General features: G+C 40.0%; 1 pseudogene; it reads right to left on the reverse strand.

Annotated features, from left to right (window-relative positions):
- Positions 1-311: 311 nt before the first annotated feature.
- LOC114498835 lies at positions 312-15085 on the reverse strand (annotated as a pseudogene).
- Between the last annotated feature and the right edge of the window lie 854 nt (positions 15086-15939).

Genomic DNA, 15939 nt, shown 5'->3' on the forward strand with positions numbered 1-15939 from the left:
TTTCCCTGTCATGGGGATCTGCATACTCTCATTTTAGTCTCTATAGTTTTCTGGCATGGCCTAATTATGGTCCATGAGTTTATTTATCATTCTAATATCAAGGAGTCCCATATCCACAGGAATTCATATCACAAAGTAATGATCTTATTGAGTCTGTTGCATACCTATCCAGGTAGAGGCTGTGAAACATTCCCAAGGCAGGGCAAATCTGCTTCCTAGGGCTGAGCTGTTCCTGGGGCCTGACATAGTTCTCACACTCAAGAGAATTTCTTTCATTTATTTTTCACACCTGTCACCTGCTATATGCAGAATCAACAAGCCACCAGGGTTTTCTCACTGCTGGCTATTACCTCTCCCCTCTTATCCCCAGTTCCACTGGCTGTGACTCGGAGGTATTTAACTTTCTCATCGCTCAGAGGATGTAGCACTTTCTCCTTTGTATAGGTAGACTGTCAAGAACAAAAATGGAAATCAGGAATGACGAGGTTGTCTTTATTAATTTTTTAGTTTGTTTTGCAACATTTCCATTGAAACTGCCAAATGAAGTCACTGAGTATAGGAACAAAAATACATGTCTACATGCAGTGGTGGAGGGGAAAAAGATCGAGGAAAAAACTGAAGGAAGATCCCAGTAATGTATGTCTTCACTTTAGCATATCCTGCCTGGAATCTGTGCAAACTCTGAAGAAGCATCAGCCAGTGTCAAGAGTCACACTCACCTATCCGATATGTCTCCAAAACCCTGTGAGGAGAAAAATGGAAAGGTTTAATGCTTTTCACAAATGAATCTTCCACTAAGTCCAGAGTGAGATTTTGAGACAGTTCCAGAAGTTATTATTTCCCCTCTGTGTTCTTTCCTGGGAAACATACCTACTTTCTCCCTAATAAAAACCTCAGTTTACCATATTGTCATATTTTAACATCCTGCTGGGGACTGATTCTTGGAGACTTTCCCTGTACCGGTGAAGGGGGAAGAGACTGGGGGGAGTCCCCGTTCTGTGCTGTAACTATGATTCTCTGGAGTCTTTCCTACTTCCAAAGTGGGAGGACCCAAAAGTGACAGCAATGTGAGTCTCCATTCCCAAATCTTTCCATATTGCCATGTGTATGAATTAACCTAAATAAATGTCAATTAACAACTAACAACTTTGTGAATTTTCACAAAGCCAAAAACATCATTGACTTTCGGATGTGGAATATAACTCAGGACTCCTTAACCATTCCTGAGTTTGGTTTCTCATGGGTCATGTAGGAGGGATCTTTGGTCCCTTGGTGGAGCAATACCCTCCCAACAAAGTAACTGTACTTATGGAATTATGTTTTTGGCGGGGGAAATGATGTGAAAGAGAAGGTGGATTTCAGCTGGAAGAATGCCAGTGCACGTGAACGTCCAAAACCCCACTCCTCAGTTCTTACCAGGAGCAGCTCTACATCTGGTTTGCGGCACATTTCCTTCAGCACTTCATACAGTCCTCCTAAAAGCTCCCTTTTAGGGGAGCTTTTGAGCCATCTTGGTTTTCCTTTTCTTGAGTTACTGAAAAACCTCCTTGCCTTCCCTTTGCAATCTCTCAAAATGATGTTGCTCCTCCTCATGGAGAAAGGGAGGCCCTTTTCCAAACTCAGCACTGATTGCTTCTCTCTTTAAATTCACATAATTCTGCAATGGCATTGAGTTAGTCAAAACATGAACACTTTTATCAATCTCCTACTGAATCTCACTAATTCTTCTTTGTCTCATGAAGATTAATTATTTTTAACTTTAACCCTCAGTCTTTCCAATTCTCAGAACCCACAAAATTTTATATTTCCTCTTTTCTACATTAAGATCAAAATATTTCTATTCAATTGGTTATATCCACTTAATTCATAATGAAGTGTCCAATAAAACAATCATAAAGAAATACAAAATGTCCGATATCTATCTTCAAGCAAATATGTGTGAGAAGGCAACATGGTTCATTCAAAAAAGCTATACATTGTTTAGCGTTATAGTATTTGGATTAGAATCCATTATTTAGCCTGATTCCTGAAATCTGGGACCAGTTCCTTAAACCCATTTCATATGCTGTGACTTTGGACCAATACGCTCATCCCCTTGCATTTCAGCCAGCTAAATTCTACTCTAATAAAGTTCCACTTAACTCTGATCCGCATTATCTCTTTGACTTTACTTCCCTTCATCCTCCTCTTAATTCACTCTGACACCTTTTGTGGCTTTTCAGCTGCCCCAAATATACCCTCCTGCAATACCTTTGCATGTGTAACTTTCTCCACCTAGAATTCTCTCTGTACATACCCTTATGGTTGCCTTCCTTTTTAGAGGTCATTTTGTAATGTGAAGTTTTCAGTGAGGTCTCTCTGATGAGCCATTCTATTTGAAACTCAGACCCTCATTTCCCCCCCATACCCTCCTGTACTCCATTTCTCCTTACTGCTTTAGTATTCTACAAAGAACTTATCACACTCTAATGCATCTTGTATTATACCTGTATACATGTTGACCATTTGCCCTCTGATTTAGACTGTAAGCTGTGTTAGGGCAAGAATAGTTTCTATTTTGTTTACTGCCACATTTTCTAGGTCCATATTTGGCACAAACTAAATACTCATGAAATATTTGCTGAGTGAATTTATATTAGATATCACAACTTCAAGATAACTGTCCAGAATGAGGAAATCACTTACTTTTCTCCTAAAGTGTTCAAACATCTCTATTTAAATACATTATATATGATTCAACATTAATTACTTGGGGTAAGTTCAGAGTTTCCCTAGATTTGACACTCTGCTCTCCTCCTGAAATTTTCCATCTGTTTTCAAACACTACTTGTCCACCACATTCACATTAATGCTTCCACTGCCTCAAATGTTTCACCTGAATTTTCTGTGACTGCCAAGTGCATCCTATGGCCCATATTTGCCCCCTCCCGCCACATATGGCACTCTGTGGGATGGTCCAGTTTCTTATGGTTGTTGGTATAGAAGTAATAAGCATTGTTTATCCTGGGAACAAACCAGCATGTTTTGGGTAATAGCTGCCATTTAGTTAGAGATCTTGACCAAGAGCCCAACTATTGAATACAGGCAAACACCCTTCTCTTGCTGATGACGCCTTTCCTTTTGAAACACAAAGAACATCGTGGTTTTAGATTAAGTTCCCATTTTCAATTTATTTATTTATTTATTTATTATTTTTTAATCACTCAAGAATATGTCCATGATCTTAGAGGGAGAGAGAAGCATCCATGTGAGAGAGGAAAATCTATTGGTTGCCTCCCATAGGTACCTTGACCAGGAATCAAACCTGCAACCTTTTGGTGTATGTGATGAGACTCCAAACTAACTGAGCAACCTGGCCAGGGCTAAGTTCCTCTTTTAAAAGTCATTCATGCCCATGTTCATACTGCAGGTTGGAGAAATACAATACTAACTTCCCAAGATCTGGCTGTTATAGTTTCCACATTCAGGTTTCTGCCATTTTCACAAGATTCATCCCACAAAGAACACATTTTGTTCAGGAGCTTCTCCTGCAAAGGAATCACAAATCAATCAGACCTGGTGAAAAGGACAATATACAGTTTAAACCTCATATAGGGAGGGCCTTCTGAATGACCGATAAATCAGTGCCACTGAAAACAAAGGGATCATATATTTGTCAAATGTGGGAGGCTTCAGGCCAAGGAACCCCCAGGACAGAGATTCTGAAAGGGCCACCTGGATAGAGTAATCCAATCCCCAAGGAAACAGACCCACAGGAACTTCATACACACTTTACAGAACTGGGTCTTCAGAGAAAGCCCTTTCCCGGTGTTCCTCAGCAGCCTCTTCTGCTGGGCTGCATCTGTGAACCTCGTGCTCCTGAGACAGCAGTGCACACAGGGCAGGCTCCTGTCCTCTTCACAGAAGATCTGCTTGTCTCCTGGGTTAGCCCACACTTATAGTGCTCAGAGCTCAGGATCTGCTGCAGACTGCCTTTTCAGAAAAGGAAAACCAGTTTCTTGATGTGGATATTTGTTTTCAAGTCTCTCTGCCACATCGTTCCCTTGCATTCAGAGCAGTGAGCAAGAACTGAGGTGTCTTGCCAGCTGAGGTAGACACAGGGCCACAAAAGCAGTGCCCACAGTCTATGGTGATGGGGTCTGTGGAGTGGCTCACACAGATGGAGCAGGTGAGTCATTCCTGGAAGACTTGCAAGACCCCAGAAGCCACATTTCTGGGGAAGAATTAGCAACAGGTTGTTTCCGGGCCTCGGTTGGTGAGAAGCTTCTGAAGAGTTATGAGAGGGTAGTGATATCCATGCTTTTCCCTCTTTGCAATACTCACTAAAACAGGACAAACACTATTTATTCTACAACACAAATGAAAAATCTCAGGCCTTAGAGCAGACATTCAGACTAGAGGGCTTACGACACCTTCCACACCCAGTTCCTAGTCCCAAACAAAATACAAATTTGTGCAGGTATCCATTTCATGAATGTGGATATGGAATTTGGGTGATGGTCTTAATTGTTCTAAATCAGAATTATCCCCATTCCTCTGTCCAATAACTTGTTAGTGAGTGCAGAAGTGGAAGATTTACCCTGTAAATCTACTTGAGCCAATAAACACGAGAGGAAGGTGGCCAAAGGTGTTCTATAAAATGATTTCAGAGAGAGGGCCCCAGAAGCCCAGCTCTTTCCTTTACAACAAGCAAGGAAGGAAACAAACAGAAACACCAATTGTGAAACCAGTCTAGGTTCACTGGAAAAGAAAGAAATGTTGAATCAGGCCTTCCTTTTTATTCTTGAGGGTTAAATTTACTTCTGCCTATATAAACTCTGAACTGACATATTTTTTAAATGTGCATATATGTTATCATTACAATAGTAAATGCTATATCCTATAACAATTATATTCCATACTCCTCACAGGACAACAGAAGCTAAAAGTTTAAGTAAATATTTTTCTTGATTTTTTAATACAAAAGTGTGAATTTATTTTAAACTAAAATATGTGTAATTGTTTTGCAACTACAAACTTTATTTCCACAGTTCTAAGGAGCTGCCTTTCCTTTCTGAATTAAGGCAAAAGTGAAGAGGTCAGAATTGCCAACAGATTTCAGAGGCCAGAGTTTATAGGAACTTTTTCATAGTTCAGTAAGATGTAAGTCTAAAGTAAAATGACAGCCAGCATCATATGGAAAATTATGCCTTGAAATAAATTTAATTGGTCGAAGAATTGGGTTCTGATTTCTAAAATAAGGTATCTCATAGAGTGCTCTTATTTTCCTTGCAACTGTATCCCTAATCATTTTCTTAATACCTTGAAATCAGGTCTGGAAAAAATAAGATCTGCAAGCTAAGTTATGAAGGGACAGCATTTACAGTATTGAACAATAAGATCTTTTTAATACACTCATTAAATATATGTGTATGTGTAAGTATATATTAACATGAACTCCATAGGTTCACACTGCATGCATATCTATAGCAGTAAACACTGGATATTTTAGATACTGTGCTACAAAATTACATGATTTTTGACATCTACCTTCTGGGTCATAACAATATGTCAAACAATCACAACATAGCAGCAACTTGTATCTTAATAATTCATAAAATGCATAGTAAGAATATGAGTTACGAATAGTACCATTTAGTAGGTTTAAGATGAAATATTTTTAGCACCCAAATAGAAGGATTTTCTTTGGTATAAGTTGCACTCACCTGGGATCTATGAACAGTTTCCACAAGGATTTTTCCAAAAATAGCTCTGTTAAATATACCTTAGGAGTTTACTGGCTGTAGCAATAATTTTCAGAAGTGTCTGCAGTGCAGTCAACTTTAAGTGTAGTCTGTCTTCTCTAGAGAAAAATGACTTTGCTTCTTTTATTAGACTCTTTGAAGATCACACTCACCTCTTAGAGGGATTGCAACTCCCAGATATTTAGCAAGGTGACACTAGAAGTTTATGCCATATTAACAAGCCAATTCCACCCCATTCATTAAATGAACACCTGGCTTTGTTTTGAAAAACAACTGTCTGAACGATGCATCTGAAACTAAATACTATCATAGTAGACATATGCTCAACAATTATCTAAGGTTTATTTAATATTTATGGAGTTTTTTGTAACCGGAGGCATTCCTTGAAATGATCTTCTACTCTATCTACAGGACATTCCCTAGAGTACACCAGTGGGGAGCACTGCCTACAATTTCAATTACTTTCCCTTTCCAAAACTTAGCAGAAATCACTAATTATCCAATACTTGGAGACTATCATCAAAATTACAAAAGTTCTGCCAATTTTGTGGGTAAAAAAATGGTTCTTATTATTTGAATTCCTTTCTCTTCACTGTTAATTACAGTTGGCATCTTTTCCTGTTTATTTGTTCTTTAATTTTCTTTGCTATAAATAAGCTCTTCAAAAAATTGCCCATTTTTCTATTGAGTCATGTATTTTTTATTTTTAAGTACAGATTCCTCATTGCATTGTACAAAAATACTTTGTTTTTAAAATGGCAGACATTACACATGCAGAAAATTCCATTTTTTTCATGGTGGTCATGTTCTATAAAGTGACACAAACACTCTATTAGGAAGTACTGAAGCACTATTGCTAGCAAAAATGCAAAGTTTTCCTCAAGCATCTGTTCACAACATTTCCATCCATCAGTTAGTGCATAACTTTGTTTTATGTGTGTTTCTATTAAAGACACCTTATTTAATATACTTTATTAATTCAGTAACATTAAATTCATGGCCAACAGTACTAGAGCTCATACCTTAAGGAAGTGAATCTCACAGATACATTACCTCCACATGCTATATCACAGTGCTTCAGCACTAAACTTGGGGGCCATTTTAAACAATGAAATCACCAACAAACAGCACAAAAATGCAAAAAAACCTGCCATAATGTACCATGGAAAAGACAACTGCTTGCAGTTTGAGTTGAAATAAGAAAGAAGAGATTCTCCTTACTCAACTCTGCTTAGAACATTCAACTGGCAGGACTCAAACTTTTCCTGCTGGGTGCAAGTACAAGAATGGCTCAGAAAGTACCATGAATATTAATTTTAGAATTATAAATAAATTTTAATGAATGGACAAATTCACAAATACAGAATCTGCAAATAAAGAGGATCACCTGTATGTTTCTTGGTATACCATATCTTAGTGTTTTTAAGTGAAAATCCAAAAGAGGAAGGAAATTTGGACAGGGACTCTCCCAATGTTTTCTGAGAGAAGAATTCTTTGCCACTGGAACACAAGATTCATGGCAAACCCCTTGCCAGATTATTCAGTTCATTGGAACATTGACCCACACACAGAAAATTTGTGAGTTTGATTCCCAGTCAGGGCGTATGCCTAGGTTGCGGTTTGATCCCAGGTTAAGGTGCATAGAGAAGGCAACTGATTGATGTTTCTTTCCCCTTTCCATTTTCTCCCTCTAAAATTGATATTCTCAGTGAAGATAAAAAAAAAAACCCTAATCTAAAAAAACAAAAAAAATTTATGATCAAGACTGTCATAGCAGTGAAGAAGAATCCATCAATGCTATGTCAGTCAAGGTTCAGGTCACAGCAGCAGAACCAGTAATAAGAATGCACATGTGAAGAGATTCCTATACAGATTTATTACAAAGAATAGGCTTATATGATTGTGGGGCCTGGTTAAGCAGCAAGTATGAGATCTGTGCTACAGTAAGTCTGGAAGAGAAATCACCAGCAGACTGGTACCCAGTGGTCATGGAACAAAGCATTTGCCGCTGTCAGTGAGGAGTATTTGGAGCAATACCCATTTGCTGTTTGGGGTTTTGTTCAAGGATTGTCTAAGCCATTCTGTAAAGGGCCTCCACTGATAAACTCTGGCTCACTTGGAAATCTGTCTAGCTTCCTGTCAAAATAAGGGATTTTACTTACATCTGCAAATCTCCTCACATCACCACCTAGATTACTCTTTGATTGAATAACTAGGCAAGTGGTATGTATACTAAATGGAAAAAAGGCTGATGCCCTCATTTCCATTCTTATAATTCCGTCTAGCCAAGTTGGCACATCAAAGAAACTATCATAAGTTTATATGCTTTTAAACTTAAGAAATATAAAAACAGGTCTCAAGCTGGTTGGCTCAGTTGGTTGGGCATCATTGCACAAAGTGAAGAGTTGCTGGTTTGATTCCTAGTCAGGCACAATGAAAAGGGGAAAAAAAAAACAGGTCTCCTTCTTTCATTCTAGGTTTACCATGCAGGACGACCCACAGAGTAAATGCCCTGGATGTACCTTCTGTAAATCAATGAATTGATCATTTTAATGTATATTTCTTATTATATTGGCAATAAATTGAAATATTAGTCCCTAAGATCACTGACTGTGATTCTGACTTATAAGTGAGGTTTTATTTTTAATTTGATATTATTCAGTACTGTGAATTGGTGTGTACTGGTTTTTCTAGTCATATGGAAGCAAGCATTTCTTATTAATAAAATCCATTAGTTAAAAATATCCAAGCTAACACAGGCTAAACCAGTGATTAGAGAATATTGTGTGTTGCATAACTGACTAATAATATGCAGTATATTTCATTAAATGATACTCCACATTTCAGAACATTTATTTCCTATTCCTTTATTTATCAACTACTGAAAATTCTACAAAATACATCCTTTGTGTCTATTCTCGTTTGTGAGAAATTCTGTTGTAAAGATTGCTAAAGATGATATCACTTGGTTAAAGGATATGCAGATATGAGATTCAGAATTTACCACTGGACTCTCCTGAGTTTAAAACTCGTCAGGAAACTCCTGTTTCTTAAAAAAACATTAATTTCACTTCAAAGGGAAATATTGAAATACTGAAATCTTTTTCTCAAATCATTGAATGCTTATCTTATTAAATAGTATAGAATATCCTCTTTTGTGTGCACAAGCATTCACTACTTTTAGAGTAGACTGTCACATGTACTACATCTAGAATCAAACACTCCTAAAAATATATTTTAGGATCTACAACGTGTACAAAACCACAAGATACCTGGCAAGTATGTTCTGAGTCATCATAATAACTAGAACAACTAAGGGATACATAAAGCAAGAGAACTAAAGTTAGTCATCAAATTAATTCAAAGGCATTTCAAGGCAAGACGACAAAACAGTGATGGAATCATTCTCACTAATTTGGCAGTTAATGTGATTTCATAGAAAGGAGTGCAGTTTGCTGATAAATTAAAACTCACCAATGCTTGCTCTAGAAGTCATGTCAGGGATCAGACCTTTCAAGTGTGGTGGGGGGAGCTTTCAGGAGTCTCCCCAGTCAGCTGAGCTCCAAATGCATTCTCTCTCTGCTAGGGGCGAATGAGTTTGGCTCCTTCTATTGTGTCTGAAGACCACACCCATTTCTGCAGGTGACTCCATTTCATAGGTCTTCAGACAGGTGTTAAGGATGGATGATTAGGTCTCTTTAAAAGGAAAGATTAATTTAACACCTTTGCTAATCTCCCTAAATAAACCTCTACCAAGGTAATATAATCAAGGGTCACTGTTTTCACAACAATCCCACCCTCGCAGGTTGCCTTTGTATCTAAATTTCTGGACATCAAGGGCTTTTATATTTAACTTACCAAAGGATAGAAAGGATTATTTCATTAGCTAGTGACTTCAACCAATGTCTGAAAATTTGAATATATTTTATATGTGCTTACCTTAGGGTTATTTTAATTATTTTCTGTTATGTAGGAAATGATTTAGTTTATTTATTAGTATATGCTTATATTTTGATGTAATGCTTTAAAGTAAGAACACCTCTGCCACCACTCTTGAATGAAACTTCTCTTGCCTCTCAGACTCCACAGTTAGCACTGCAAGGCCTCCCAGCAACAGCGGGACAGGAGATTCTCTGCTTGGTGCTCCACAGTCCAGCTCAGGGAGAAGAGAGAAAAGATGAGATGCCCTCTTGGCAATGAGATGAGTTTCCTGACAAGTTTTAAATTCAGGGAAGAGTTGTATTCAGGTAAATTCAAGTTTGTATCTACTATATCTCAATCCATTTGGTTCACTGCCTGTGGGGTAGAGAGCTATTTGCCAAGTTGGACCCTTGAGAAAACCTCCCTCCAAGTTCCACTGGCCTCAAATATATTTCAGGCAGTCATAGAAAACCACACTGTGGATTCTGAAGAATCAGTTTAGACCTCTGCTAAGTGTCCTTAGGGCATGGCCTTGGCTGTGCACAGACCTGGGCCCCAGCAACAGTCTGAGTTGTGTGAGACACACAACAAGTCTCTGAAAGGCTGGAATTGCTGCCAGGAGGAGAGAAAGGGAGGGAACCACAGTTTCCAGGATGTCCCACTTTGTGTGTGTGTGAAGCTGGCTATCTCCTCCATGAGGTCACCATTCCTCTACCTGATCCTATGAGAGCTGGAGTTTTTCAGGGCTGAGCCATTCAGGGATAGGGCAGGCGGTGGCATTTGCTTCTGGGGGCTGAAGGCAGGAACTCAGCAGGAGGAATGTCCTATGCGAAGGAGACCCAGCTGAGCAGGTGACTAGAAGCATGGGGTAGAGTGTAGGTAGAGTGAGTTGTTATCTTTTGGAAGTTGCAAATGCCCCAAATCCCCTGACCCTCCAATATCAGTGCATGGAGCAAGTCAGATGAAGAAGGGGTGGGCTAAGGGAATTGTGGAGGTGCTACCAGACAGGGATCTGGCCTTGAGTGGGTCTGCCTAGGGCCAGGTAAGGTGTGTGTGTGTTCTTGACTTAGTATAGGAAAGATTTCACAAACCTAGTCCATGTGACCATGAGGATTCATTGATTAAAGCTATGAAGAGTGAAACACGGAAGGGCCTTGCATAGAAGAAGCAACAGGAGAGCCCAGGCTGGGTTGCCTTAGCTGACTAGGAAACCAGAGAAAAGGGGGCCTTGTGGACAGTTTCAGAATATTATCCAGGGACCAGCTTCTGCTGCCCCTTGCCTTAGAGTTGAGGAGACTCCTGCCTGTGAAGAAAAGTGGGGGAAGGGGGAAGAGAAAATAGGGCATGATGCTTCCCAGAGGAACAGAGTGCACACACTGGGTCCTTTGTCTTGAGGCTTTTATCTCTTTCTTGCAGGTGGGAACCTTAGGAGAGATCTCAGAGGAGGATTTCAGCAGACTGTTCATCAGTTTTCCAGATGCTCCCTTGTGGAGTCATGGTCTCCACTGGTTGGTCAGTGACAGGGCAGGAAGTGTTTAGTCATTACAGTTGGTGCTGGCATCACCCACCTGGTTTTGGTGCTTTTCTGGGCCTGGAGCTGAAACACAACTGAGGCCTAGATGATCTCTCTCCAGGGAGGAATGGCCAGAGGAGGAGAGGTTAATCTAAGGGTGAGGTCTTTGTTTTCCTAATCTTGCCCCTTGCCAGGCACTCTGCGGCTGGGGTGCCTTCTTCCCTGATGACCATCTGCCCTTGGGCCACTGTGTTTAGCTTTCTGTCTCAGGTTTCCTATTCCACTTGCCAGGGAATTTTCCTAGCTTCTTACTCTCCTGTCTCATGGGAAGGGAAGTGAGAAACTAGTTGACGCAGGGTTGCAGGGCTGAGAGAGTTGGGGGTGGGCAGGTACTAGACAGAACATTCTCTCTTCCTGAAACAAGCAATTGAAGGTGAACACTTGCATGTGTCTTGGGACCAAGGCAGTAGAGCCCTTCTCTGGTCTCCGGAAGCACCTGATCCAATCCCAGAGGCAGCCAGATCTGCAGTTTCCCGCCTCCCAGAGCTTCTCCTGTCAGGGACTGCCAAACGCCCTGCCTGCACCAGGGCTGTGAAGCTTTTACCTTGTGGTTTGCTTTCCCCACTGTGAACCATGTCAGCACCATGAACAAGGCCTGACAATTTTAAATATCAACCCAGCCTTCCATGCCAATGTGAAGGTATATAATATTTGTCAAATTGGAAGATAAAAAATTTAATTGACTGTTTGTAAGATATGCTTACACATTTTACATAATATTTGACACATGGTCCTGCTGGTGTCACTCAGTGGACTGAGCACTGGCCTGTGCACTGAAAGCTTCCTGGTTCAATTCCCAGTTAGGGCACATGCCTGGGTTGCCAGCTAGGTCCCCATTTGAGGGCAGCAGGCAAGAGGCAACCGATGGTTGTTTCTCTCACGCATAGATGTTTCTTCCTCTCTTTCTCCCTCCCCGCTCTCTCTAAAAATAAATAAAGAAAATATTTTAAAGAAAATATTTGGCATGTAGTACATGGACCTCAATTTATGCTCTTGCCTGACCTCACAAATACTCTACTCTTGCTTTAAAATTGTTGCCCTATCCTGCCTCAGCCTTGTACTCACAAATATTTTTAACATTTTGGGAAAGGTTAGCAGTCAAAGTAACCAGCTGGGTGCTCCCCGTACAAGTCGAGGAGTGAAGCTTTTCCTCGACACCCACCTCTTTCCAGCCTAGTGCTTGCTCCTAAGCCAGTTTCTTTGAAAATCACTTTGGTCTCCATGGACTAGTTAGTTTATAGCTCACTATAACAAAACAGAAATCCACAACAATGAGGAAAAATGACAAAGAAAGAGTACTTTTAAATGAATAAGTCATATTTGGACTCTACCAAAAATTGATGTTTAAACCTGGATGCATCCCTTCCCAAGTGTAGTTCTCACTAAACAACCAGCTGTGGGAATGCAGAGCCTTTGTAAGAAAGGGGAGTTATTGCCTGGTCTCTGAAGCTTTCACAACATATGTGCATATGCTCCAGGTGGATGATGTAAGTTTCTACAGTCGAGATTCTTAAAAATAATGTTGAACTCCAAAGCCCAGTGACTTCCACCTGGGTGCCCTCCATTGTTCAGAACACAGCCAAAGGACTTTTTGCCTCCTGTCTATTCTCCAGTTTTTCTAGCACCAACTTTTCCTCAGTGAAGTACAAGAGATTTATTTATTTATTAAGAAAATATGAATTATTGCAAAACATTCATAAATATGGCTAGTAATAATGTGATTTATTTTTGATTTTCTGTATTCCACAGACCATCAGTGAGTAGCCTCTGTGTGATATGTTTGTAACTAGAAACACATTTACTGGGTTTGCCAAAAAGTCATTACGTTTTTTTCTGTATGCTGACTGTAGTAGTGCTTAGTTGTCTTTAACTTCATTCAAAACAATTTTATTAGATTGAATTGTGACAGCTGTCATATCAGTGTGCATCTTAAAAAAAACATGAAATTGGTGAATTTTCATGTAGCCATTTTAATACTGAAGATGGAAGAAGACAGAACATTTTCAGCATGTTGTGCTTTTTATTTCAAGAAAGGTAAAAATGCAACTGAAACCCCAAAAAAGATCTGTGCAGTATATGGAGATAGTGCTGTGACTGATCAAATGTGTCAAAACTGATTTGTGAAGTTTCTTGGTACTATTGACATTTTGGCCAAATAATTCTTTGCTGTGGGGCTGTCTTATGCATTGGAAGATGTTTAGCAGCACCCCTGGCATCTACCCACTAGAAGCCAACATTGGGAGATGGCCAGCACACTCAAATATCCAAATCAATAAAGTTATTGGTGAAAATGAAAAATGTGCATTTTATTCTACAGAGAAAACTAAACAGGCTTTTTTGGCCAACCCAGCAGGAAAATGTGAATGCGCTTGGTGTGTCCAATTGTGATGGAAAAGAGTTGGGGGATCCACACACTGTTCACAGTTCTTTCCACTAACTACAGACCTGTGGTGAGGACTGTCACCTTCCCTTGCATAAATCAACACGACCACCTCCAGACATGGCTCTTGGGCCAACAGGGAGAGGGGGAAGTGAGGTTTTAAGTTTCACCTTCCTCTGAACTTTTTGCTGGAAACTACTGCTACCATCTAGCTGAAATTAAAGTGGGCTGTTTGACAACAATGTTCTCATTGTCTATTGAGTTGGTGTCTTTTTCCAGCAAATCGGAGGACTTGAGACTAAAACCAAGCTCTGGTAAAGGCGCTGGGAGAACTGGGTGTGCAGGGTGAGGGAAGCTAAGAATGAACAGGATAGGAATACTCTCATTTATAAATCTTGGTTTTCTCATCTGCAGCTTGTGCTTTCCAATGAGAAACCGCAGCCCATGTTAGGAAGCTGCTCTTTAAGGAATGTCGGTGGTGGTACAGACCCTGCAGGAGCAGGCCAGGCAGAGGCCTCCATCCCACCCCTTGAGGCAGGGCAGAAGGTGCCCCACCTCAGCCTCCATAAGGCTCCCTTTCCAGCAGGATGGACTTTCTGAGAACATCTATTTTCACAGATTAATATTGAAAAAATTACTCAAGATACTCTAGGCTCTACAAATAAAAAACTGGAATTTTTGGTTTGTTTTTTTGTTTTGTTTTTCAATTTTGATAGCAAATTAGATGTCTCTGTGCTGAGATGAAGTAAAGAGCCTCTAGATTTTCTAGTTTTTCATTACATATCCCATCCCACACACACAGTTTTCTTGGAGCCTTTACCAGAGCCTAGTGACCAGGTAGAAGTGCTAGGAAGCCCACCTTCTACAGGCTTCTCGAGCCTTCAGGTGGCCCTGGAGAAGTGCAGTGGCTGTCTCAGCTTGATAGAGAGACACAGGAGAGCCAAAACTGGTCTTCATGGACTGGGACACGTGTTCACATTTGCCCCACTTTTACTTGAGGGTGAAGGTACAGAATAAATCCATAGACAGAAGGCAAAGGGCTGAAACTCTGCAAAGCCAGGCTGGGGCAACAAGAGTGTCCTTCCTAACAAGTCCAGCCGAGTCACAGCAATGCACAGACAGGACAGGGACATGCCCAGGCAGCAATTTCAAGGCAATATCAGTACCGGGGAAAGTTAGCCATGGATGTGAATTCCGTGCAATGATCAGCCAAGCATCCATCACCTCATGACATGTGTAAAAAATGAGGATGGGGCCTTCTAGAACTGCCTGGGGGGCAGACCCATGATCCTGGGGCTCTGCATTGTCAGGGAACCACATCTCCTGAGAGCCAAGTTCTAGCTTGGCAGAGGGGAAGGTAGGAGGAAAATCAGAATGACCAGAACCTCTCACAAAAGGACTATGGTAAATCGTCTGTCTTTCCGCCACAGCAGGACACTCTGGGGGCAGACTACAGCCTTTGCCCATTACCTAAAGGGTTTCTGGCCATGTAAACCAACTATCCTCTTATTTACTCAGTATTGTTTTTAAAATATGGTACTATTTTTACTTAAATGCATTTATTTTAAAAGATAATTTTGTATCACTACACATTAAAAATAATTTTGTATCATGAATGTAAATAATACATTAATTTACCTTTTAAAATTGAAATTAAAAATTACAAAATTTTAAGTAACAAAAATAAAATTAAAAATTTCATACACAAATAAATTTCATTTCAGAAAGACACTATGAAGAGAATGAGCCCTAGCAGGCAGGGCTTGGTTGGTTGGCCATTGTCCCACAAAACAAATGCTGCCTGTTCGATTCCCAGTTGGGGCACGTGCCTGGGTTGCTGGTTCTGTCCCTACTTGGGGCACATACAGGGAGCAGCCAATTCATATTTCTCACTCACCTTGATCTTTCTGTCCCTGTCTTTCTCCCTCCTTTCCTCTCCCTCCAAGAATCAAAAATAAAAAATTTTAAAAAAGAAAGAGAATGAGAAAACAAGCCATAGACTGGGAAAAAATATTGGCAAACAACATATCTAATACAGGGCATTATATAAATTATACGTAGGAGCCTTAAAACCCAGTATTAAGAAACCAACAGACCTATTTTTAAAAGTGGGCAAAATGTCTGAACAGACAGACAAATTAACATGTGAAAAGATGTTCAACATCATGTCATTAGAAAATTACAAATTAAAATAGGAGAGATTATCACTTACCTACTAAAATGTATAAAACTAACTGACAACTAATGCTAGTGAAGATGTGGAGAAACGAATTCTCATGCATTGCTGGTGGGAGTGAAAAATGGCACTGCTACTTGATAAA

The sequence above is a fragment of the Phyllostomus discolor genome, chromosome 6 (genome assembly GCF_004126475.2).
Source record: "Phyllostomus discolor isolate MPI-MPIP mPhyDis1 chromosome 6, mPhyDis1.pri.v3, whole genome shotgun sequence".
NCBI lineage: Eukaryota > Metazoa > Chordata > Mammalia > Chiroptera > Phyllostomidae > Phyllostomus > Phyllostomus discolor.